The 23922-nt window shown below is 46.7% G+C and overlaps 1 long non-coding RNA gene across 1 annotated transcript in view; it reads right to left on the bottom strand.

The window, feature by feature from the left end:
* The window catches only part of LOC132649258 (uncharacterized), a 31308-nt gene extending 14828 nt beyond the window's left edge, over window positions 1-16480 (bottom strand). Inside the window, exons 1-2 of the long non-coding RNA XR_009587697.1 lie at window positions 16368-16480; window positions 14752-14883 (exon numbers count right to left, since the gene is read on the bottom strand). This is a non-coding gene — a long non-coding RNA (uncharacterized LOC132649258). The remainder of the gene's footprint in view (window positions 1-14751; window positions 14884-16367) is intronic.
* Between the last annotated feature and the right edge of the window lie 7442 nt (window positions 16481-23922).

Below are 23922 nucleotides of genomic sequence, written 5' to 3' on the forward strand. Positions count from 1 at the left end.
AAAACCAAACTATAAAAAGCACCTGCTGGGACAAAAGAAATTTCAGCCTTTCCAAAAAACAAACAAACAAACAAACAAACAAAACCCTCCATAAATTGAGAAACCATTTAAAGTGTCTGCAACTATAACAGCTGTGTCCACATTGAATATTAAAAAAGTTTGTATCTTTAAAGTTTCCATACAATGCTGATGGGAATGTGTGTTGGTATCTGGTTCAGCCTGAAATCCAACGTAGCCACCCTTCCCACCTGAGGGAAACTGTTTCTAGGAACTCCCAATCTTACGACCTTGGACGCCCAAGTCCGCTGTATAAAATAAAGTAGTATTTGCATAGAAGATAGGTACAGCCTCCTTTAAACTTGAAATCATTCCTAGATATCTTCTGATGTTGAGTGTAATGTAAAAAACAACTGCTGTATTGAGGGAATTAACACACACAAAAAGAAAGCCTGAGAGTGTTACATAGAGACAGCTTGAGGTATTCCTAATTTTATTTTTTTTTTTTAATCTTTAGGTGGTAGAATTCCTGGATGCCCACAGAATAGAGAGCCAACTGTATGAGCACATGTTTGTCATTTTCAATTTGCTGGTAGCCATGCTAAAAATGAAAAGTAACAGATGAAATCAATTATAGAAATATAGCTTGTTTACCCGACATAACATCAACATCACCATTAGAACATACAGTAAATGTTAAAAAGTTATTAGTGAACAGTTTCCGGTTTCTTTTTTTTAAAAAGATTTATGATTAGACTGCGAGAGTCTACGTGTGGAGCTGCGCTCATGGGTACCAACGCCTGTACAGGCAGTTGTGAGCTGCGTGATGTTGAGAACCAAAAACTGCTACGCCATCTCTCCAGACCTCCCTGTCATTTTGGTGCTAAATCTCTGGACTCCTGCACGCCTGTTAGAATAACGGTGCATCTTGGTTTGGATGAAGCATTGTAGCTGGAGGTGGGCCATGTTGAAAGGAAAAGGTCTATCTATCCCATGACAGCTAGAAGAACCCCTAAGTTGCACAACTCTTGCCTGTTCCTTCAACGATTGCTTTCCTGAAGGCTTGTCACTGGCCTTGTCCTGGAAAGCTGACTTGACATTCACATGCATAATTAATTTGTGACGTCCTTTTAGTCTCTTTAAATCATTCCATTAAAAAATACCATTTCTACATAAAAGCCTGTCAACATTGACATACATTTGACATACATTTTCGTTGGAATCTAAAAAAAAAAAAAAAAAAAAAAAAGGAAAAAAGGAGCTTTTAAAAAAAATGAATTGAAGGAAGCATAAGGGTTGGATTTGCTGGTGATGTTCACATGCCTTGGTCCCGCAGGGTCCACTGAAAGCTAATACCAGAAACTCGTAATACTTTGACTCCTCAAAGTAAATGTGTCACTAATCGCCCGCTGCAGACTCAGCCAAGTTGTTCAGTAACATCTGAAACCCAAACTCTACAACATACTAAATGAGCCCCACTCCTGTGGGAAACCCAGGACTCTTAAGGAGTAAGGAAGGAACCTTTCCCTGGGGCAGCTCAGGGGCTGTCACTCACAGCACAATTCTGGGGGGTACCTCTTCTTTCTGCTCCATTCTCTGTAGTGAGCAAGGGAGTCCACCTGGGTCAAAACTTGGCTTCTGCCGAGGGTTCTCACCAGCCTCTAAGATGGACTCACACTTCCGTTTCCCAGGGACCTTGCTAGGGGCCACAGAGGCCACAAGTCTGAGCCCTTTTCCTTGACAAGCCTGACAGTCCTGGAGACACACAGACCTCACTCCTGCCTGGCTTTGCCTCAGCAGCCAGCTTCTGAGTCCCAGGACCCTCAGCACAAAGACCCTGCTATTATATCAACCCCAACTCTTGAATGTTGCTTCTTTGAGTAGTTCCGGACTGATAAGCCTTCTAGAATATGTGGTCATTTCCTTTTTTCCCTCCATCTTCTCTCTGCTTTCCTTCCTTTCCGCTAAGTAGAATGCATCCTGACCCTGTCTCAGCTGAGTTAGATGATCACCCCCATGGCACGTGGTCCCCACCTTGCCTCTGACTTACACCCATTTACCCCAACCTTTGATCTCAGCCTTGCTTATTTACTGTCTCTTCCACAGAAAGCAACCCAAGTCCCTTCCAAGCTAGATGGCTCATCTGAAATCAGCCATGGAGGAGCAGAGTGCAAGGCTTTCATAGTCCCGTGACATCCAGGCACAGCCTGGAGCTCCAGAGCCTGGAAGTCTAGCTCATTCATTACTTAATTCATTTCTTCAGTCATGTATCCCAACCTGCCCTCAGAGGCTCCCACTGTGGAAAAGGCTGTGGAGACATTACGAAGTATGAACGATGGAACAAGACAAAAGCAAGTCAGAAGAGTTGTTTACTAGCCTCAGCTCTCTATCCCTGGGAGCTGTGAGAACAGTACCTTAGGAGTCATTCATTCAGTGCCGAGAGCAAGTATGATGAAGAAGCACACACCTGCCATTCTCAGTACTCAGGAGACTGAGGATCACAAGTTCAAAGGTCAGCCACCTGGTCCCCAAAAAAACTACAAGTTAAGTGAAATAGCTGTGTCAAAAAGAGGATAAAACAAGCTGGAGAGGTGGCTCAGTTAAGAGCACTGGCTACTCTTCCAAAGGACCCGGATTAAATTCCCAGCATACACGTGTTAGCTCCTCTACAACTCCAGCCGTAGCGAATACAATGACCTCATTTGGCCTCCAAAGGTCCCAAACACAGGCAAAACACCCATGCACATAAAATTAAAAATTAATATCTTTAAAAGAGTAAATGGAATAAGAGGGAATGTGTTTTTTATTGTGAAATAAATTCCCACAAAGACACAGTGTTCACAGTAAGAAGTATAAAATACAGTTTGAACAACCCGCCTGCAGACGCGCTTCTCCACAGAGGCAGAAATGCTCAGAGTGCATCCCGTGAGGTGACCCCGTCCCAGGATATGGGAAAGGCAGTCATGTTTACCAAGTGGAATAGTTCTTATCTTCTAGGAAGCAGACAAAGAAAGAAAAGTGGGTGTGCACAAGATATCTCTAAGGAAAAAAAAATGGAGAGGTACCCAGCAGAGGTTGGCTAAGCAGAGGGGTCCTGCCACAGACCCAGCATTGTAGGAGAGAGCACCCAGAAGAAAGATAGGGAAGAAGTGTCTAGCAGGTATCTTGGTCTCAGCCAAGGTGACTAAATGCGCTCAAGTTCAAATTGCCAGTCTTTAGGAAACAGGCCTGCCTCAGTATCCCCTGCTATGCTGCTGGCTGAGGGTAGCACATGGGCAGCCTGGTTTCACTCTCCTGGTGGCCTGTAATAGAGTCCAGAGATAGATTCCAGGTTCTCTTGAAAAGGCCCATCTCAGGGATTAAAAGATAGATCAGTGGTTAAGAGCACTGGTTGCTCTCCCAGAAGACCCTGGTTCAATGACTAGCATCCACAGAGCATCTGTAGCTTTACAGGAAGAGGTGACACCCATATATACATGCATTCCCTGTCTCTCGTGAAATGTGTTACTTCAGAACTCTGTCAACAGGAAGGCTACACCAAACGTGACATCTCGGCCTTCAACTTCCTGAAGAGACACCGAAATAACCCACTTTTTGCTAAAAGTTATCCTGTCTGTGATCGCTAGATATTTGGTAAAGAGATCAAGGAAAAGATTAAAGTTAAATGCAATTCCCTCACTCTTGTGACGAGCTCGTGCTTGTCTGCGGTCAAGACGCAGCCTGTGGACCGTAGCTCACCATTTTATAACAGAGAATCCTAAATGTGTGTAGGCCTGCTGCCCCACCAACTGCTCCTTCCTTTTGAAAAGAAGAAAATATGCTTACTAAGTTAATCTGTATGTGTGTGAGCCTCTGAGTCAGAACGCTATCTTCCTATCTCTCCTAGTTATTGTCCCTGCTGCAAGAGGGATTCAAGACCAGGGCTTAGTCCGCGGTGCCAAAAACAAATGCACGGCTAGATAATAAGGAAGCCGGGTCTGTGACCCAGCCCCTTCCTTAGAGTTTGAAGAAACTGAGAGCAGATGAAGAGCTCAGACATTTTGTTATGTCATCAGACTTCTTCGGATAAAGTCCTCCGATCTCATCACAGATGTGCAAGCGGCTGGTAAGTGATCAGTGACTGGATATCTCCATACAAATAAAAACCCCAGTGTTGATGCAGCACTTTCTGACTTTGGTAGCGTAAGAACATGCACCTGCAGACAGAATTCAGGAGGACTCAATCAGCTCCGGCCTCATGGAGACCCTCCAGTGCCGATGACTCACCCATCTATCTGCACAACATGCGACTCTTAGTTTACAGTGACAGAAAATCAGAGAGGGTGGTGGCTTGACAGCACGGCTCATTTCTCTCTGGGTAAAGGGAACACACAGACGCCAGTTCAGGACTAAAGCCCTGCCATCCTCCCAGTGCCTGGCTCTGCCCTCCCCGGGAGATAATAGCACTACTCTTCAGGTTCTGACATGGCAGTATATAGACTGGGGAATTTGTAAAGAACAGAGACCTATTTGGCTCTTGGCCCAGGAGTCTGGGCAGTGCAAGAGCATGGTAATGGCATGTCCCAAAGACCTTGTGCAGCACTGACTAAGTCTGATGGACAAGCAAGCACATGCAGGAGAGAAGAACGTCCTTTGATCAGGAGCCCACTCCTGTGATGATGGAAGGAACCTCCTGACACTATCACAATGGCACAAAACTGTCAAATGAGTATTGGAATGCACATTCAAACCAAAACTGGGCTTCTTAGAAATCTCACCAAATATCTGCTTTGTTCTGTCACACGATTATCAGGCTAGAGAGATGGCTCAGTGATTAAGAGCACTGGCTGACCTTCCAAAGGACCCAAATTCCATTCCTAGCACCTACTGTAGCTAGCAACTCTCTGAAATCCCCATTCCAGGAGACTCAGTGCTCTTCTCTGGCCTCTGTGCTCACCATACAAACACAGAGCACAGACATATGTGCAGGCGAAACATCAATGCACATCAAAAATAAAAAAATAAACATAATTATGTGGTTCTTTCCAGGCTGTGAGGAATGCTGGGAGATGCCATTTTTTTTAAGTTGCATTCCCAGGAAAAGGCCTTTCATCTGTTACCATGAAGGAAAGAGGATGTGGCCAGAGGGCAGTGTTCTGCCACAGCTCCTGTTATGGCTACTGTAGCTGGCCTTATAGCACATGGTTTATGAATGTTGATTGCTTTATTACGTTCTCAGAGGGCAACGATACCTGAGGAAACTTTAAATGAATCCAGAGGAGCCTTTTTAAAAGTGCCCGAGAAAGCAGGGCTAGAGGGATGGTTCAGAGATGAAGAATGTATGTACTGTTCTTCCAGAGGAACTTTGTCCATTTCCCAGCACCCAGGTAGGAGACTCACAGATCAAAAGGAGCCCCCGTCCCCCTTTTTGCCTTCATGGGTACACACACACAAGCACATGCGTGCACACTCTCACACATGCACACATACACACAAACGTAAATAAAAATATTTTTAAAGTGTTTAAGAAGACTATGGTAATTCTTGGCATGTAAGCAAAAATTATATCAAATGTGTATTTCATAGAGATTTTGCTCAGGGTTAGGCTAAGACAGATAATGCTACTCTTGTTGGAAATTGAAGACAATAGTATAGATGAGAAGAAGATGTGAAAATATTAAAATTATAATTACAAATGCCTGGCATTTGGCTTAATGACCTTCTTCCTAGACAAAAGTCAGGTTCATGGAGGAGACCCAACTTGCCCACATCCCCACATAATTATGTCGGTTTGATACATCATCTTTAAGCCTTAATGAATCACCCTAACACTAGACTGGAGAATAACTGGGGTGCATTCCAGTACCTCAGATAAAATCCTTTCTATGAAAATACAACTTTTTTATATGATCCTTTTCTGTAGATACAAGCATAGTCCTTGATAGAAATACAATTAAAGGCCTGATGTAACAACTAGTAGTGTCTCAAAGGGCTCTATGACAGAACCATGGGGACCCTGATGTCGACAGATAATACCTAACACTAGCTGCCAGTTTACAAGAAGCCTTTTGATGTCCTTCAGGACTGAGTTTCACAACCGTGGTGACTTTTAGTCAGCGTTTCTGGGAAATGGAGAACAAGCTTGTGAAACAGTACATCAATAACACAAGCCAATGACAAGAGTCCAAGAGGAGCAATACAAATGGTAATACATACGAGCGTTCTCACACAGCCTCATTGGGATGTAAACCTTATGAACCTAGATGCAAATATGTGGTCGGGTATATGCAAATTTATGAAATTTGCCTCCTAAACCTCAAAGAAGGAAAATACATCAATATGTTTTGTTTTGTTTTTTTTCTGTTTGTGTGGGGCTGGGTAATAGGAACCAAACTCAGGGCTTCGAGGTTGCTAGGCAAGTATTTTATCCCTAAACTATAGACTTTCCCTGAAGCTTTTCCTCTTTGAACCAGACTGTAAGTCTGTTTATGTCACTTTGTTTCAGTAAGCAGCCTCACCAGCATGTTCTCCATAGAGATACAAAGTAACTCAAACTTTAGAAGGTCAGAACATGCAGTCAGCCACACATTCAAGTGACCCAGAAAGGACACACACTGTTGAAGGCCCACTGGACAAGTCTCTAGTCAGTGAAGCCTCTAAACTCAGAAATGAGGAAAACAGAGCGCGGTGCTGCACCTGGGGTACCTCTGTCTGTCCAGGGTTGGCCTGTGAGCCGTTCCCTTCAGAGAAGACAGGGGTGAGAAGTGGTCAAGGTCTCTTGTCCCCCAGAGTGGCTGAAATATCTAGATAACTCTGTTTTTATCCGGGCTGATAGGTTTCCCGCCAGAGCATCCTCCCTCCATGGGAGTAGGAGGGAAACATGCTAGCAGGTAAGGGGAAGAGGAGGGTAGGACAGAAACAGGGGACTACTCCTGTTTCCAGTTAACACTTTGTGTCTAGTATACCATCATAGAAAAAAAAACCTATAAACTTGAAACTGTCTAAGAAAATTATGCACAAGGAATAAGAAAGATAAGCTGATGCCACTTGGCCTCTGGGTTCTGCCCTGCTGTTCTTTCTGTATAGGATATGTTATAAATAAAGCCCAGACATGGACTAGAGCGATAGCTCAGTGGCTAAGAGCACTGGCTTCTGTTCCAGAGGGACCCAGGCTCAACTCTGAGCACCCACGTGGCAGCTCTTGACTGTCTCAAACTCCAGTTCCCAAAGAGCTGACATCCTCACACAGACACATATTCAGGCAATGCACACAACATGAAAATAAATAAATATATAAACAACATAAACAAATAGAAAATAAAAGCCAAACACCAAGCTGAAGTAAGGGGTGGGAAGGAAGGAAATTGCTGCCATGTCTATAACCCACCCTATGTTCAAGAAAACAGAGGAGCCAAGATAGGTATGACCCCAAACTGTGACAGCTCTTCTTGGCTGTCAACTTGACTACATCTGGAGCTAACTGAAACTGAAGCAGCTGAGTACACCTGTGAGGGATTTTTTTCCCCTTAATTAAATCATTGGAAGTGGGAAGACCCACTTTTAATTCAGAGCTTTTGAAGCTGAGAGACACACCTTTAATCCAGATCTTTCATGGGAAGAGCCACCGTTAATCGGGGCCACACCTTCTGCTGGCAGCCTACATAAAGGACATGTAAGAAGGAATCTTGCTCTTTGCCTGCTTGCTCTTGCTGGCAAGTTTATTCCTTCTCTGGCATTAGAGCCTACTTTGGGATTCTGTCATATACTAAAGAGCAGCTAAGACAATCCAGCCTCGTGGACCAAATAACTGCTGGATTCTTGGACCTTCCATTGGCAGCCAGCAATTGTTGGACTAGTTGGACTACAACCTGTAAGCCATTTTAATAAATTCCACATATAGATATGTATATATGCATATATTCATTGTATGTGTCTGTTTCTCTAGAGAACCCTAATACATCAATCTTTCCATCACATAAATCTAAAAATGACTCCCAGATGAATCCATAAGGCACAGCTTATCATTACATCAGGGAACGGCAGGCCTGCTGCTGACCATAAATGAACGGCTTGTTCACAAATCTGTACGAGAGCAAATTTGCCCTTTGCAGCATGCCTGAACCATCCCTAGCCCCACCACTGTGGTTTCTAGACTCTGTCCTGCATCAGCTACAGAGACCACATTAACTGATATGGACCAGGCATGTTTTAGGCCCAGAATAATTCTTGCCCTTCTCTTGTCTGTCTGTCTGTCTCTCTCTTTCTCTCTCTCTCTCTTACACACACACACTCTGGTTTTTCTAGACAGGGTCTCTCTGCGTAGCCTTGGCTGTCCTGGACTTGTTTTGTAGACCAGGCTGGCCTCGAACTCACAGAAATCTATCTGCTTCTGACCCCCTGAGTTCTGGGATTACAGGTGTGTGCCACCATGCCTGGCCCTAGTTTTTTGATAGCATCCTTCTAGTCATCTTTTTCCTATTGGCCAAATATAAGAGAAAATCACACACACACACACACACACACACACACACACACACACAAAGTATTGAGAATCTCTATTCCAAATGCTATGTGTCTGCCTTCCTTCCTGTTAGGTTGAGGGACTCAACACAAGAATCATCTGAGAAGAATGGAAAGCTTCAAAGTGTGGAAAGCTTGATGGGGTAGTCAGCTGTATGCTAGGAAGCACAGCTGCATCTTAAGAGAGGCTGAAAGCTAGAAAGTGGGTGAGTTAGAATTGGTGGGGTTATAAATCTAATAAGACGGTGGTTTGAACAGAACAGGAATTCATTGGCCTCATACTGGAAGTAGACAGTCTACAGCTCATGAGGAAGCTATGAACAGTTCCCAGGGCCCGGCTGGCTGAGAATCTTCCTTGCTGTGGTTCCTGTATTCTGAACAGAAGGCTTCCACGTCTGTGCGAATCCTAGGTGTCTCCCTAGCAACAAGCATGGTACTCTGGTTTTAACATCATTTCCATCCACACGCATGTGTTATTCCTCCTACGTCTAAACACGTTTGAAATGTCGAGAACACTGTCTTAGATGGGGGATATAACTCAGCTGGTAGAATGCTTGTCCAGCATGCATGAAGCCCTGAGTTCAATCCTCAGCCCAGCATAAACAGAGGATGATAGTGTTTGTTGAGTGGATGGCTGCTTTTGAGACAGTCTCACTATGGAGCCCAGGCTAGCCTCCAACTTGCCTTCTCCCTCTGCTCCATTTACAGTGGGTATGTTTGGGCTGTAACTATGGGCCAGGAAATATCTCTACCTCTGGAGCCATGTCAATGGCTCTTTATAGCCCCCAAGCAAGTTCCCAGACTTGCTAGCCAGCTGTCACCAATTGCACGCAAAAAGATTTTGGGTAAAATGTTCTTCTTCACAAAAAAAAAAAAAAAAGAAAGTAAGTCTGCAGAATTGCTGGTCTCAGTTTACCCTTCTCACCTGGAAGGTTCCCTAGCTCTCTGAGCATGGTTTTGCTATGGGAAACATGCAGACTGCCTTCCCAGGGCATACCTGGCTCATCCAAAAAACTGGCTTCCAGGGTCTCATCCTCATTCACCCTTTCCTAGAGAAGCTAGACAATGAGCCTGGAGTTCACTAGATTTCTGCAAAGGACAAATACCCTTCTTGGCTTTCCCATGCCTCTGGGGAGCTTCTTTACCCTGTGCTGAGGAAACATAAGGCTGACACAGCACACAAAAGGGCAGCCTTCTTGGGTGACCCACGAAGGCTCTGTCCTCTCACTTGGCTTGGGGAAGTTCCTGCTCTGTGCCCTTGCCGACTTACTGGAGAGGGAAACTCCGGGCTGGAACTATGGGCCTACTCAGCTACGTAGCCAAGTGGGGAAACAGCTCTTTATGAACAAAGATGGGGCAAGAGGAAGGAGGTTGTCACAGCTCCTAAGAGTCAGTGCTAAGCATAAAAAAAGGGGAACATCTATAATAACTATTTCATGCTACAAGAACTTTTAAAAATTCTTCTCTAATATATTACATCCCGACTGAACTTTTCCCTCCCTCCCCTACCCCCAGTCTCCGCCCTCTCCTTCCTCTCTCCCTCAGATGCAGCCCCCACTCTGCCTCCCTCAGAAAAGAACCGACCTCCCAGTGACATCAACCAGACATGGTATAAGAAGCTACCATAAGACCAGGCATGCCAGCGGTCATGGTGTGCTCCTTTAATCCCGGCACCAAGAAGGCAGAGGCAGGCAGATCTCTGAGTTCGAGGCCAGCCTGGTTTACAGAGTAAGTTCCTGGACAGCCAGATCTATTCAGAGAAGCTCTGTCTTGAAACAAAACAAAATAAATAAACAAATAAACCAAAAGACCAGGCACTTACCATCGTTATCAAGGAAGGCAACCCAGTAGGAGAAAAACGGTCCCAAAGGCAGTCAGAAGAGTCAGGGACAGGCCCCCTTCCATTGTTAGGAATCCCACAAAAACACCAAGCTACTCAGAGGACCGAGGTCAGACCCCCCACAGGCTCTATGATCTCTGTGAACCCCCATGAGTCCTGGTCAGTTGACCCTATAGCCACATTCGTGTGGTGTCCTTGACCCCTGTGGTTCCTCGTCTCTTTCTTCCCTCTCCTCTGCAGGACTCCCTGAGCCCTGCCTAATTTTTGGCTGTGGGACCCTGCATCTGCTCCCATCAGGTGCTGGATAGAGTCTCTCTAGTCTCTGATGACAATAATGCTGAGCTCCAGTCCCAGGACATTCTGCAGGCAGGACAAACTGGAGGTTAAAGGTTTTAAGGAAGGGTTTTTATTGTTGTGGTGGTGGTTTTGTTTGTTGTTTGTTTTTTTGAAGCAGAGTTTCTCTACATAGCCCTGGCTGTCTTGGAACTCACTGTGTAGACCAAGCTGGCCTCAAACTCAGAGATCCACTTGCCTCTGCCTCCCAAGTGTTGCCACAAAGACTTCGAAATTTTTTTACAATTATTTATTGTAAGAATGTGCTCGAGGATGACATTGAACATCTAATTCTGCTGTCTCGGCTCCTGGGAGCTGATTATTACAGGCATGTGCCTCCTGGGAGCTGGGTATTCCAGATACGTGCTCTCTCACTGTTTACTCAATGCTAGGGGTTGAGCCCAGGGGGTCTTGTGCATGCTAGGCAAGCACTGTATCAAAGGAGCAACACATCAGCCCTGCTGTATTCTTTTAAAGAATGATTTATTTGTTTTATAAAAATTATATATATATATGTGTGTGTATGTGTGTGTGTGTGTGTTTTGCTTGTGTATATGTCTATGTACCATGTGTGTACAGTACCCTCAGAGACCAGAAGATGGCGTCGGATCCTGGGGTTACAGACGGTTGTTAGCTGTCATGTGGATGCTGGGGATTGAACCCAGGTCCTCTGAAAGAGCAGCAAGCATTCTTATTCACTGAACTGTCTCTTCTACCTCCATCCCTCCATCAGTTCTTAACAGGCTTCCTCTAGGAGTGATCAGCAGCTCAGGCCTTGTAGTGTGGACTGGCCTGTGAGCTTCCCTGTGGCCAGGGTAGTTCCCACAACTTCTGACATTTTCAGAGAACGTTAGCTAAAATCCCACAATTACAATCTCGGGGAATTCCTTGAGATTCAACATCTTATTTAACAAACATTACAATTTAAGCTATTGCTCCAAGTAGAGAAATCCAATCTTTTCTATCTTAGTCTCCAATATTTTTAGCTTCCTATTTTTTTAAGGTTAATTTTCTGTCTGTTCAACCAATATTTTGATATGTTCTTTCCTGTCCCCTTAAATACTTAGAAAAAAGTTTAAACAAAATTCACTTTACTGATCCAATCTTGATTTACTTTTTTTGTTTGTTTGTTTTGTCTTAGACAAAGTGTCCATGTAGCACAGGCTGGCTTTGAACTCAGCTTCCTCAATGCTGAGTAACGGATACTTCCATAGCTGGCCTGAATTCTCCCCTTTTGGTAACTCTTTTACCATCCACGGCAGAGCTCACTCAACCCAAGAAACACATTTTTAAAAAATTTAATAACTTGCCACAGTAAATAAAGTAGATATAACATTGTCCTTCACACACAGAGGCCTAATCAAGAAGAACAGGAGATTCACGAGGCTCTCAGGAATGAACATACATATTCCATCAGGATGAAGACCTTTGGAGAAATGGAATGGAAATAGGAATCCAGGAAGAGAAAAGGGAACATGAGAGATGTCTGAATGTCAACAAGATTTGCTGCTGTCATTTAGAGTGTGATGGGTTTCAAGTCAGCACAGCCTTTGAACGCCCTTTGGCCCATATTTTAAAGCGGCCTAACATTTTTTTTACTTTTAAATATCAGTATTTTATTGTAGGTCAAGAGGTCCATCCTCTATAACTATTTAAAGCTGGGATATAGAAAGATTTCAGATGTCGAGTTATAATGATAAGGGGTGTTTGGTGTTTCGTTTTGTTTTTTAAATGTGTCCTTTAAGAGCCGTGCAAGCTAACAGCATTCTTGAACAGCACTGCTCTAGAGAGAGTGGTCCCATGGCCCGGGTTTAGCAGGCAGGGCGAGCGCTCTCTGTACGCTCTGAGCTTGCTGCGTGGGTGGGTGAGTACAAGCTGGTGCGCCATCCTGTGTGCGTGTGAGCACAGATTTCCACCGATGATTCATGATTTTGCCCTCTGCTATATGTTTTCATCTTAATACATTACTTCTCTGGGCCGAGCAAGACTGTTTATTTACTTCTGTCTTTTATTGACTTTAGCAACACTCAAGATGGAGCCCAGAAAGGGGTTGTACATGCTCCGCCGCTGAGCCGCCTCCCCAGCCAATAACGGCGTTCTCTCTTTTCTTTTTAAAGATTTGTTTCTTTTTATTTTTATGCGTTATGAGTGTTTTGTCTGCGTGGAGGTATGTATACCACGTGTGTGCCTCGTACCCACAGAAGCCAGAGAGCGCCACAGAACCCTCTGAAACTGGAGTTACGGATGGTTGTGAGCTGCCATGTGGGTTCTGGGAACTGAGTCTAGAATCAGACATAAGAACAGGCATGTCCAGAGAAATGAGGAAACTTGCCTGACGAGAGCAGCCAGTGCTCTTAACTGATGAGCCATCTCTCCAGCCCCTGGCTTAGTTTCCTTAAAGAGGAATGGAAGGAGCCCTGAGACAGGAGAGTGGCGAAAGAGAGGATGTGGGATAGTTGTCAGGGAACAGAATGAGATCATAGAAGGCACAAAGGGCTCCTCACGTGAAAAAGGTGCCCTAGATGTGAGTGGGATGCTCTCAAATGGTGCAGATCATCAGGTCTGTCCAGAGTCCACGCCAAAGACACCGGTCCCTATTTTTGAGGAATTTGGTCCAGTGCCTGGTCCCTACTTTCAAGAAATATATTTTCCAATAGATACTCAGAAGTGAAAAACAAGGAGATGAGCCAGGAATGGTACAAGCATGTAACTCCTCAAGAGAACTAGGTAATTTGAAACCAACCTGGGGTTACATACAATACCCTGTCAGGCACACACACAAAGCCTCACAAACAGGGACTGGAGAGATGGCTTAGTGAGTAAAAAGCATGAGGACCCTGAGTTCAGATCCCCAGCCCTCACATAAAAAGCAAGGCACAGCGGCACGCTCCTATAACCCCAGCACTGAGGGACACAGACAGGTAGATCTAGGGAACTGCCAGCAGCCGGTCTAGCTGAACCAGCAAGCCCCAGGTCCAGGGAAAGATTCTCAAGCAGTTGAGGAAGACATCGTGATGCTGACATAAGCAAGGGTATCCACGCGCACTGTGGCAAATCACCTGTGCTAGTCGAGGTTTAAAGAGGAAAGGCTTATTTTGGTCCATGCTTTCAATTCCCAGTCTCTGGGACTGTGGCAACATGGCGCGTCCTGGCTCGTGTGTGCAGCAAGGAACGCTTGGACAAGAGGTGAGCAGGGTCCTAGCAGCCCACTGAAGGGCACTCCCCCAGTAAGCTAACTTCCTCCCACTAGACCCGACTTCTTAAAGCCTCCAGGCTCTACCACTTGCCAATAATCAGGGACCAGTACTTATCTAGGGCTTTGAGGGACATTTTATAGCTAACCTGTCCCAGGTGATATGGAGTGATTGAGTGTCATGTGCCCCTACTGACCTCCTCTACTTCCTTCTTACCCTCCAGCCTACTTCCTGCTGAGGAAGGATGGCTTTCCTTCCTTCTTCCTTGATAATCATTCTGGCCTTCCTGCAAGGACAGGGTTTTTTTTTTTTTCTTCCTGTTTACAGTGTCCCCTCAGGCTCATGGTTTGAACATTTGTTCCCCAGCTTGCCCCACTGTTTTAAAGGCTGTGGAGCCCTTAGGTGGAAGAGCCTGGCTGGAGGAGGTTGGTCACTAAGGATGGGCTTCTGAACATTATTTCAGCATCGTCTCTCTGCTTCCTGGACTGTAACACAGACAAGCCATAACCTGTTCCTGCCACCAGGGACAGCACATTATGTCTTTTCCCCTTTTCCTACACACACACACACACACACACACACACACACACACACACACACTGCTGCTTGAACTGTTGGCTTTAACGGTACACATTCTGGACAGCTTTCCCCACAAATGCTCCAAGAGCAGCCTCACCCCTTTGCCCTGCCATACAGCATTCTACCTCAGGATGTCCGTAGCTTATCCAGTTTCCTAATATGGACCGGTAGAGTGTTTCCACGACTACATCATTTGTCTACAAGTGATGCTACTCTGATCAACTGGCTATGCACCTCTGCCACCGGTTGCGGAAACTGAGTTCCCAGAAGAGACACCCCACCTCTTATTCCTGGCAGATTCTTACTCACCCTGTGACACCCACAGCATAACCAGGCATAAGAAAAGGCACGTCCGGAGAGATGAGGAAGCTTGCCTGCCCCTGTTCAATGGCCAGCGCCAGCAGCATCGGGCATGGCTCCTCCGTTTCTGCTTCTGTCGTCCTATAATAAACCAAATTCAAATGTAGGGTTGTCACCAGAGCTCTTCGACTTTGTGGGTTCCTTACCCTCTTTCGCCCTTCTCCACTCTTCTCTACCCTTCCAGCCTTCGGCATTAGATAGGAGGGAAAGAAAAATAGAGGGGAAGGAGAGGTGTCGTTAGCACAGCTGGCTAGGGGTGTCGAGTGCCTTGGGGTGAATTTGATCTTTGCCCTCAGGATATTCAATTTCTTCTTGTCTCTGTGGACAACCTCTTGACAAACCACAACAACAGCAAACAGCAAGCTGCACGAGGAGGAAGAGGAGGAGGAGGAGCAGCCACCAAAACCACTGTCAGGGCTACAGTGTTTATAGATCCTCTCAAGAGTCCCCCAGAATTCTAAATGTCATACAGTTGCAGAAACTATCTGCAGCTGGCAACATCATGCCTCTGCTAGAACACAAGGCAAATCAAAGTCAGCTGCTGGGGACAGTCTGAAGCAGCCCCATATCCCACACCTGAGATTAAAACGAAAACATATCCCCATAAAATTTCTGTGTTTAAAAAAACTGCTCACTACTTCGGGTTTTATTTCGTTTTGCTGACTGGGGTGGTTTTGAGATCGACATTTTGTTCTGAATTCCTGACGTCATCACCACACCTGGCTTTAGTTTCTGAGGGGACTCAACGGGGGATTGTCTGCATTGGGCATGTCTATGAAGAATTGTCTTAATTAATTGATCTGGGGAGACCCAGCCCATTGTGAGTGACATAACTCTCTGGGCTTCGATCCTCGACTATGAGAGAGTGGAGAAATCGAGATGAGCACAAGCAAGCATGAACATGCGCGAACTCATTTCTTTCTGTCTTGGGTGTAGATGTGCTGTGACTAGCTGTTTGAAGTTCCTGCCGTGACGTCCCCACAATGATGGGATTTAACCTGGACTTGTACACTGAAATAAGCCCCTTTGTCACCTAAGTTACTTTCTCAGTCAAGGTGTCCCGTCACAGCAGTGAACATGAAAGTGGCACATGCCTCAGGGTACACACGTCAGAGGATGCTGTTCGCACCCATGCGCACGCATGTCTGTGTGTTTACCGTCCGTTAGATATTAGTTCATCTAAACATTTCAGAAACCAAAATTAGTATAGTCCAAAAACACAAGTCCGTAACATTTCATGATTTTTAACAGCGATTGGGCCAACGTCTTAGGCACTGTTCTAGTCCTGTGAAGAGGGACCAGGACAAGCAACTCTTAGAAAAGAAAGCATCTGACTAAGGCTTGGTTCATTAGCGTCATGGTGGGAAGCATGGCGGCACATGTAGTCCCGAAGAAGTGGCTCAGGGCTACATCCTGATCTGCAGGCAAAGTGAGAACCGGCCCTGGGGTGGGCCCATCGGCGGCAGTGACACACTTCCTCCAACAAGGCCAGACCTCCTCATCCTTTTCAAGTAGTGTCGCTCTGACAACTAAGCTTTCAAATTTTTGAGTCTAGGGGAACCAACCTTATTTAAGTCACCGCAGAGCTTCTGCCTCATCATCCAAACTGGCTCCTGAGCTCCAGCCATCACTCTCGTCGTCCAGCCTGCAGCGCGAAGGAAGAAGAATCCCTTTTCTTTAATAGTACTTCCCAGAAGTTGAGCATACTTCCATTTTTAGTCCATTGGCCACAGTCTTATCCTGTGGCTACACCTAGTTCCGAGAGGCTGGGAAAAGAAGCCCTTGTTCCAGAAAGGCATGCTAAAAATACAGGTTCCTGCTACTAAGAAGGAGGTGAAAATGTGTGTCTCAAAACGCCTGCGGCAGATTCCACCACAAGGGTGAACAGCACAAATGTATGGAGTCCCAGCGTGGAGAGAGCTCTGTAAATGAGCTGGGAAAGCGGTCCTGGGCACACCACACGTTTCTGCAGCCTTCCTCCCTCCACTTCACCCTCTGAGCAAGAGAGGCTGGCGGCATCTGATGTGAGTATGCACTCCAGCAGGTGGCTTGTTACTCCGAGTGGCCCCCACCTGGAGACTGTTCAGACCCAGGATTCAGGTCAGCTGTATGCAGAGATCACCTATACAGCCTGGTGCCCCTGTCCCCAGCCCTGGTGAGGTGCTCCTGCAGCCTCCCCAGCCTGGCTTTGTGGGATCAGAAGAGGACTGTGCCCTGCCTCTGATGCCTGGCAGCCTGTGCCTAAAACTGTCTCTGATGGCCTCTGGGCTCTGAACAACAGCCTCTCTCTGCTTGGTGCGTTTGCCCTCACTAAACACAACCAACCCCCACTCCCCGCCCCAGGTCATCTTCGGGCCTGGAATCAATGTCTTCAAGTTCCACATTTACCTTCTCTTTCCTTGAACCTCTGGGTTGTGGCTCCATCCCACAATGACAGCTGTCACTCTCAGTCTGCCCAAAAGCTAGCTCCCACCTCCACGAAGCCCACCCAGCAACTCTGCACTGTACCCGTGTCTCCCACCCAAGCTCGGTGCAGGGCAGGTCTAAGCAATGCTTTGTGGGGTACCCTGCAGCCCTCCCTCCCTCTGAGTGACATAGAACCTGCCCCATGACCAAAAGGAAAGCCAGTTCGGAGGCATGTTGTATACCCGGTGACACTAAACGGGCAGCTAAGAAACCCAGGCACCTGGCTATCAGCAACACTTACTGCCGGAGGTCCTCTCAGCCACGGGGAGGCTTGTGACAGACACCCCTGGGAGCCAGGACCTGCTGCCAGGAGGGGTGTTTGCTCATCAGAAGGTAAAACACACTCTAAGGTCTTCTCTGAGCTAGACACAGCATGTCCTTAGAATAGGGGTCGCTATGACCCACTGTCTACTGGGAGACGCTCTCTTCCGGCGTCAGCTTCAGTGGATTAAGGAGCATTCAGAGCAAGGCTCTGAATATGTGGGTGGGCAGTGGGCATGCACCCTCACTCTGCTGGAGCTGGCTACACCAGGACAAAGAAGAGCTGGCCTCTCCCTGACAGCCTCAGACTTTGGACCCCAAAACATTCACCACAGTCTCTCAAATTCTCAGACTTTCTGCCTCAGGTGGAGAGTGACACTCGTGTCCTTGTGCATAAGCCTCCGGGTACGTGCTGCCATTATCTGACACTCTGTCTTACAGACACGTTGGCCTGGGACTTCTGGCCACAGCCAGTCGACCTATAAAAGTCCCTTTCAGGCACCTGCCCCTGGGAAGCCTGGCTGATCCACCTACTCTCAAGCTTGTCTGTCCGGCACAGAGCGGACCACAGCCAGATGGCTCTGCAAAGATTAAGCTCCTCTGCTCCAGACAGCAAAGCCGTCTGACTACAAACAGCAAAGCCCCACCCTCACTCCTCCTTCCCTGCTCCAGACTCTAAAATGGTTCCTATGTCCCTCAGAGCAAAGGCTAGATCTTCCGTAGCCAGGGTCTGGTCTGCTGGAAGTCCTCCTTTTCCATCCTCTTCATTCCTTCCTCATCCTCACTCCACCCACAGGGCACTACTCCAGCCTCCAGAGGGGGCACTTGCCTCTGCCTTGTCTGGATGCTCTCCCCCATAGTTAGCCCTTCCCCAGCCTTTAAGAGAACCCCCTCCCTCCTAGCTGAAACACCAGCATTCTCAGTATTTCACACCCTCCTGTTCACTAACATGGTTTCTATATGAGCCACCCTCCTGTGTAATAGTCTCTATCCTGTCTATCCTTTATACATATCTAAGTATTCTATATATATATATCTTATATAATATTATGTATTATAAGATATAATAATGCATTATACACACACACACACAGAATACTTAGATGGGCAATAGAAGGAGAAGAAAAAAGGAAGGGCTGGGCTCCTGAAAACGAGTACGCAAGACTTGACTGTGACTTTGTGGGAAAATCTGTGTTCCCTGCTTCTGGGTTTAAACGTCCCCAGGAAGTAAGTGTGCACCATGCCAGGGAACACCAGCTGAAACTGGAAGGACTGAAATGAAAGGTGTTCCTCCTGACCTTTCACCCCAACCACGGGCCTGGGGGAAAGGGCTGGAATCCAGGGGCTCCCTCTCTGTGCCTGAGTGTGCCTCGCCATCTGTGCCCAGGCGCCCAGCACGGTATGGCTCACTGCTGCTCAGAGACAAAGCACATCTGCACCGACTAAGAGGAGATGCCTTGCCTTGTCGAAACAGTACGTGTTCTGAGTCATCTCGACGTGGCCGACACCACAGGATATGTGTAACACCTGTGTATGCACGGGGCGTGAGCACAGTGGTTTGGGTATCAGTGATCCTGGACACCAGAGATAGAAGCACCGGCCTTCCCCACCCTTCCTCCTGGGTCCAACTGTTGCATTAACTTTTCCTAGGGATATGCAAACCGACAACTTCAGATCACCGCAGATAGGGCACCAACCCCAGGCAAAGTAACAATTCCACAAGAGTCTAGCTTAGTGGCAGTGGATTTATTGGGTTCCTGTAAAGGAGCGTGGGTGAGAGGTTTCTTACAGGACCTCTCCAAAACACCCACAGTCACTGGAAAGTCATCTAAGCATAGGTGATAATTTCCCTATAGCTCTGTAGATGGGGGTCTTCCTCACCTTTCCTCTCTATGTATCCAAAGACTATGTGAGTCACTGCTGATTACACGCAGCTGAAAGGGGGCGTGAGAGGGAGGGAGTCTCTCCGGTGAGAGTCTAATGTCCCTTCCCAGACCCGCCCTCCATGAGGAACTCAGCAGACTCAATCTTGAGGGGCAGTTTCTCTGCCACGCTCCATGGACACGCCGTTCCACCCATCGCTGGCATCTTCTCCAAGCCAGAGGGAGCAGGAGAAGACAGATTCTCCACCTCCAAAGCAAAGTGGAAAATTCCAGTGCCAGGTATGTGAGCTGGGCACTGCAAAGCCTTCACATCCTTTGACGAGTGATGTAAAGCCAGAAAATGGAGATTCCTGAGTCTTCACTGGAGCTGAAGGAGGCTGTCTGGCAACTGGGGGGTGAAAATTATAAGATAACTTTTAAAATAAGTACAATAATTTCTAAATAAACACCATAAAATAAAATGAAGATTTTTTTTAATTATGCAGAATAAAATCTTAACTAACAATGATAGAGAAATCATAGAAATTGAAATTGACTGGTTGGCATCAAATTGTCAAGTATATTCTAAATAAGTAACAATAAAAAATGAAGTAGTATAAAAGTTTAAAGTAGTTTAAAAGTAGATGAAATAAATTTTAAAGTGAACAATAATAAACTGAGTTTTAAAACAGATAGAAGACAGCAAAATTTAAAAGTAAGTAAATGGGGTGGTTGCGACAGGTTGGTGGGTAAAAAGACCTTTTTAGGCAAGCTTGAGGACCTAAGTTCAATTCTTGGGACCCACACAGTAGAAAGTGAGCTGACTGCTACATGTCTCTGCCCTTCACAAGCAAAGCATGACGTATAGACACGCTCAATAAATGAATAAATGTAAATTTTAAAAGAGAAAAAAAAAACAAATGAAAATAAAATACATATGGGGTTAGGCAGATGGTTCAGATGGTAAAGATTTTCCTCCTACTCATGAGGACCCCGAGTTGATCCCCAGGACCCACATCAAAAGCTGAGCCCGGGGCTTGGAGAAACGGCTCAGAGGTTAGGCGAGCTGCTGCTTTTCCAGAGGACCTGAGTTACATTCCCAGCACCAACGCCAGGGTCCTCACAACCACCCGTAACTCCAGCTTCAGGGGATCCAAAGCCTTCTGGCTTCTGTGGACACCACGACAGACAGATACACACACACACTCATACACCTACATAAAAAGTAAATGTTTTAAAGTGTTACTGTATATGCTTGTAATTCCAGCATGGGGGACAAAGTGACAGGTGGATTCCTGTAGCTCACTGGCCAGCCATCCTGGTTAGTAGAATCAGTGAGAACCAGAATCCAGTGGGAGAGCTTCTGTCCAAACATATGGGAAGCAGCCGGGTGTGCTGGCTCCTGACTTTAATCCCAGCACTTGGAAAGCATCAGTGGGCAGATCTCTATGAATTTCAGGCAGCCTGCTCCATAGAGCAAGTTTCAACTCAGCCAAGACTACATAGTGAGACCCTATCTTAAAACACACACACAAAAATAAACCCAAGAATAACAACAACAAACCCAAATAACAAAAAACAAAACAAAACCAGGGTAAGGAACTCTGAAGGCATAAAGCATGATATGATACCTGACCTGGTGTTGTCCTCTGGCTTTCACACGTACAGTCATACAGATGCATGTTCACACACACACACACATACACACATTACAAATATTGTTTTCTTAAAGACAGTGTCCCCTGTAACCTAGGCTGGCTTTGAGTGCCTAGTTCTCCTGTCTTTTGATGCTACGATTACAGATTGGGATCACCATGTTTGGCCTAAAACTTTAATTTTCTTTTTTTTTCTTTTTCTTTCATCAGCCCCTGAGTGTGCAGCTTCCCTAGCAGGAAAGAGGGTGGCAGGAAGGGGTGGCTCCTTGACAGCCGGGCCTCCAGAAGTAGCTTCTTCTCAGTGGTTTTAAAGGTCACTCGCTGACCCGACCGTTGCAGAGACTGAGGAAACACACACAGGAAGTGTTATGCAAGGCAGAGCAGAGACTCAGGCTCCTGCCAGGAGGCCTCATCTGATGCTTGGCCTGCCCTGTGCAGGTCCCCGCCTCAGGAGCCCTCCAGTGCCACAGCTGTGGCCACAGCCTGGCCAGATGACAGACAGTACTGGGTGTGTGTCCCCAACACTAAGCTGACAGCTGAGGCCCGAACAGGATGGCGCCAGCCTCCGCTAGCTAGGGACTTTTCAGAGCAGGTATCATGAGAGCCACCAGAGGACTTACGCCTTTTGTCCCACAGTCAAACTTCAGGATTGCACAAACCCATCAGCCTGGAGTGACCTTGCCTTGTGGGAAAGCACAGAGGAGCCCAGGCTCCCACGCGGACAGTAAGTCCACATGGGTACAGAATGCCAGTGTTCCGAGAGCTTAAAATACATCCACAGAAGGAGCAAGGTCGGCCCGCTGCTCACCTCGGATCCACTCTACATAATCCAGTATCCAAAGAGAGCCCAGACATCATGAAAGGAGTTGTTTGCCTGAGCCCTGCCTCACAGTGACAGACAAGTCCAATCCCAAAACCCCTTTCACCCATATGGACCTCACTGTCCAATAGTTCTTCAACAACCCCCTCCTCTTTCTCCTCCTCCTCCTCCTCCTCCTCCTCCTCCTCTCCCTCTTCTTCCTCTAGGCTGGCCAGCAGACAGACCCACGTCTATACCAGCCTGACAGCCAGATGGCCTCCTTTATCACCTAGCCTTCTCTGCAAGCTGCATCTTGGACAGGCTGGGAGCTGACCTAGCATCTTAGGAAATTCTAGAACTTACCCTTTTCTCTCCCCACCCCCACCCCCGCCCCCAGCAAACCCAGAACACTCCAGCTCTAATCTGCTCACTTCTACTGAGTCCGCACTGGTTTGGGACCAGATGGATCAGGCCCTGAACTCTTCTCCTTTTGCACTGCTCCACATCAGACCACAGCAGGTCACCATGCACTGTGGAGGTGACAGTGCCTAACCTGATGTCTGTCATCCTTAGAGTTCAGATGACTTCCATACAGCTCAGGAAACAAGAAGAGAACTGAGCTTGGATACCGTGGCTCCTTCCTCTCTCCCACCTGGATTGCATGTTTCCCATTCACGCAGAGAAGTCTCCAGAACGGTCGGGATCTGGGTGCTGAACACAAATGTGGGCATCCATCAGCAAAGCTGGAATAGCATTGGATGGGACAGTTTCAGGGTCAATAGGCTGACCTTGGAGCAAAGTTCAGCATCAAAGCGTGATCCTTGATGATGGGAGCTGAAACCCTGCAGATAGTGGACACGGGATACACCTCGTGAAACTGCTCTAGCCAGTGTCCTCCCGCAAAGTCAGCCAGGCCACTACACGAGAAAGCAGCAGTCCAAGGCCAGCAACGGGCTGCTCTGTGAGGACAGGAGTAACAGGGTACCATTCTGGGCATCCAAATACAGTGGACAGCCAGCTTGACTCACTCATGCCTAGACTCTGTGAGCCAGACATGCCTTGATGTCAGACCAGGTCACAAACAGTGCTCTTCCTTGGGGCTACATGGGCCCTGTTTATGCATCCTCTCATTAGGTCTTCATTAGTGCTCCCATTTCCATCGTGTAAAACAGGATGATAAGCCTGATGAATCTCGACCTTGACTAGAGATAGTGGATAGTAGTTGTCTGCAGGTCCAGCAGACCCTGGACCAGGCAGGCATGACGACGTGGCCTGAAGCCAAAAGAGCAGTCACAGAGCCAGACCCAGTTCCTGTCACCTGCTCTCCTCACCTTCACATAAAGAGAGGGAAACAGAGACTCGTGGCTTCTTTTTCCTCTTGAAGCCTGGCTAGGCTTGGAGTTTAGCATGAACACAGCTTCTTTAACCCAGTGTCCTCTTGAGGCAGTGCATGCTGGGAAAATACTATCTTCTGGTCAGCACAGCATTCAAGCTGAGGGAATGACCAGATACACACACACACACACACACACACACACACACACACACAGACAAACAAAGACAGAGACATAGAGACACAGAGAGAAAAACAGACACATAAAGAGCGACACACAGAGAAACACACAGAGAGAGAAACACACAGAGATACAAACACACATAGAGAAACACAGAAATACAGATATACACGCAGAAACACACAGAGAGAGAAACACACAAACACAGATACATAGACAGACAGAGACACACATAGACATACATACGTAGAGAAAAACACCCACCCACAGAGATACACACAGAGACACACAAAGGTACACACACGCAGAGACATACACTACAGACACAATACAGGTACACACACACACAAAGGGAGAAACAGACCATTTTCTAGCATTTACTTTCAAATTAATTGTAACAAACCAATGGCTAATCCGTGTCATCAACTAAAGTGAGGGTGTAGGTGGTGACATCAATGAGATTAAGCCTTGGATTTCTCCTGTCTTCTTGGTCGGCAGCCTCTCCACACCTGTGACAGCTACTGGTCCTTACAAAATGTCAAATCTGGGTCAACTACCCATTA

Source organism: Meriones unguiculatus, chromosome 19, assembly GCF_030254825.1.
Source record: "Meriones unguiculatus strain TT.TT164.6M chromosome 19, Bangor_MerUng_6.1, whole genome shotgun sequence".
NCBI classification, from domain to species: domain Eukaryota; kingdom Metazoa; phylum Chordata; class Mammalia; order Rodentia; family Muridae; genus Meriones; species Meriones unguiculatus.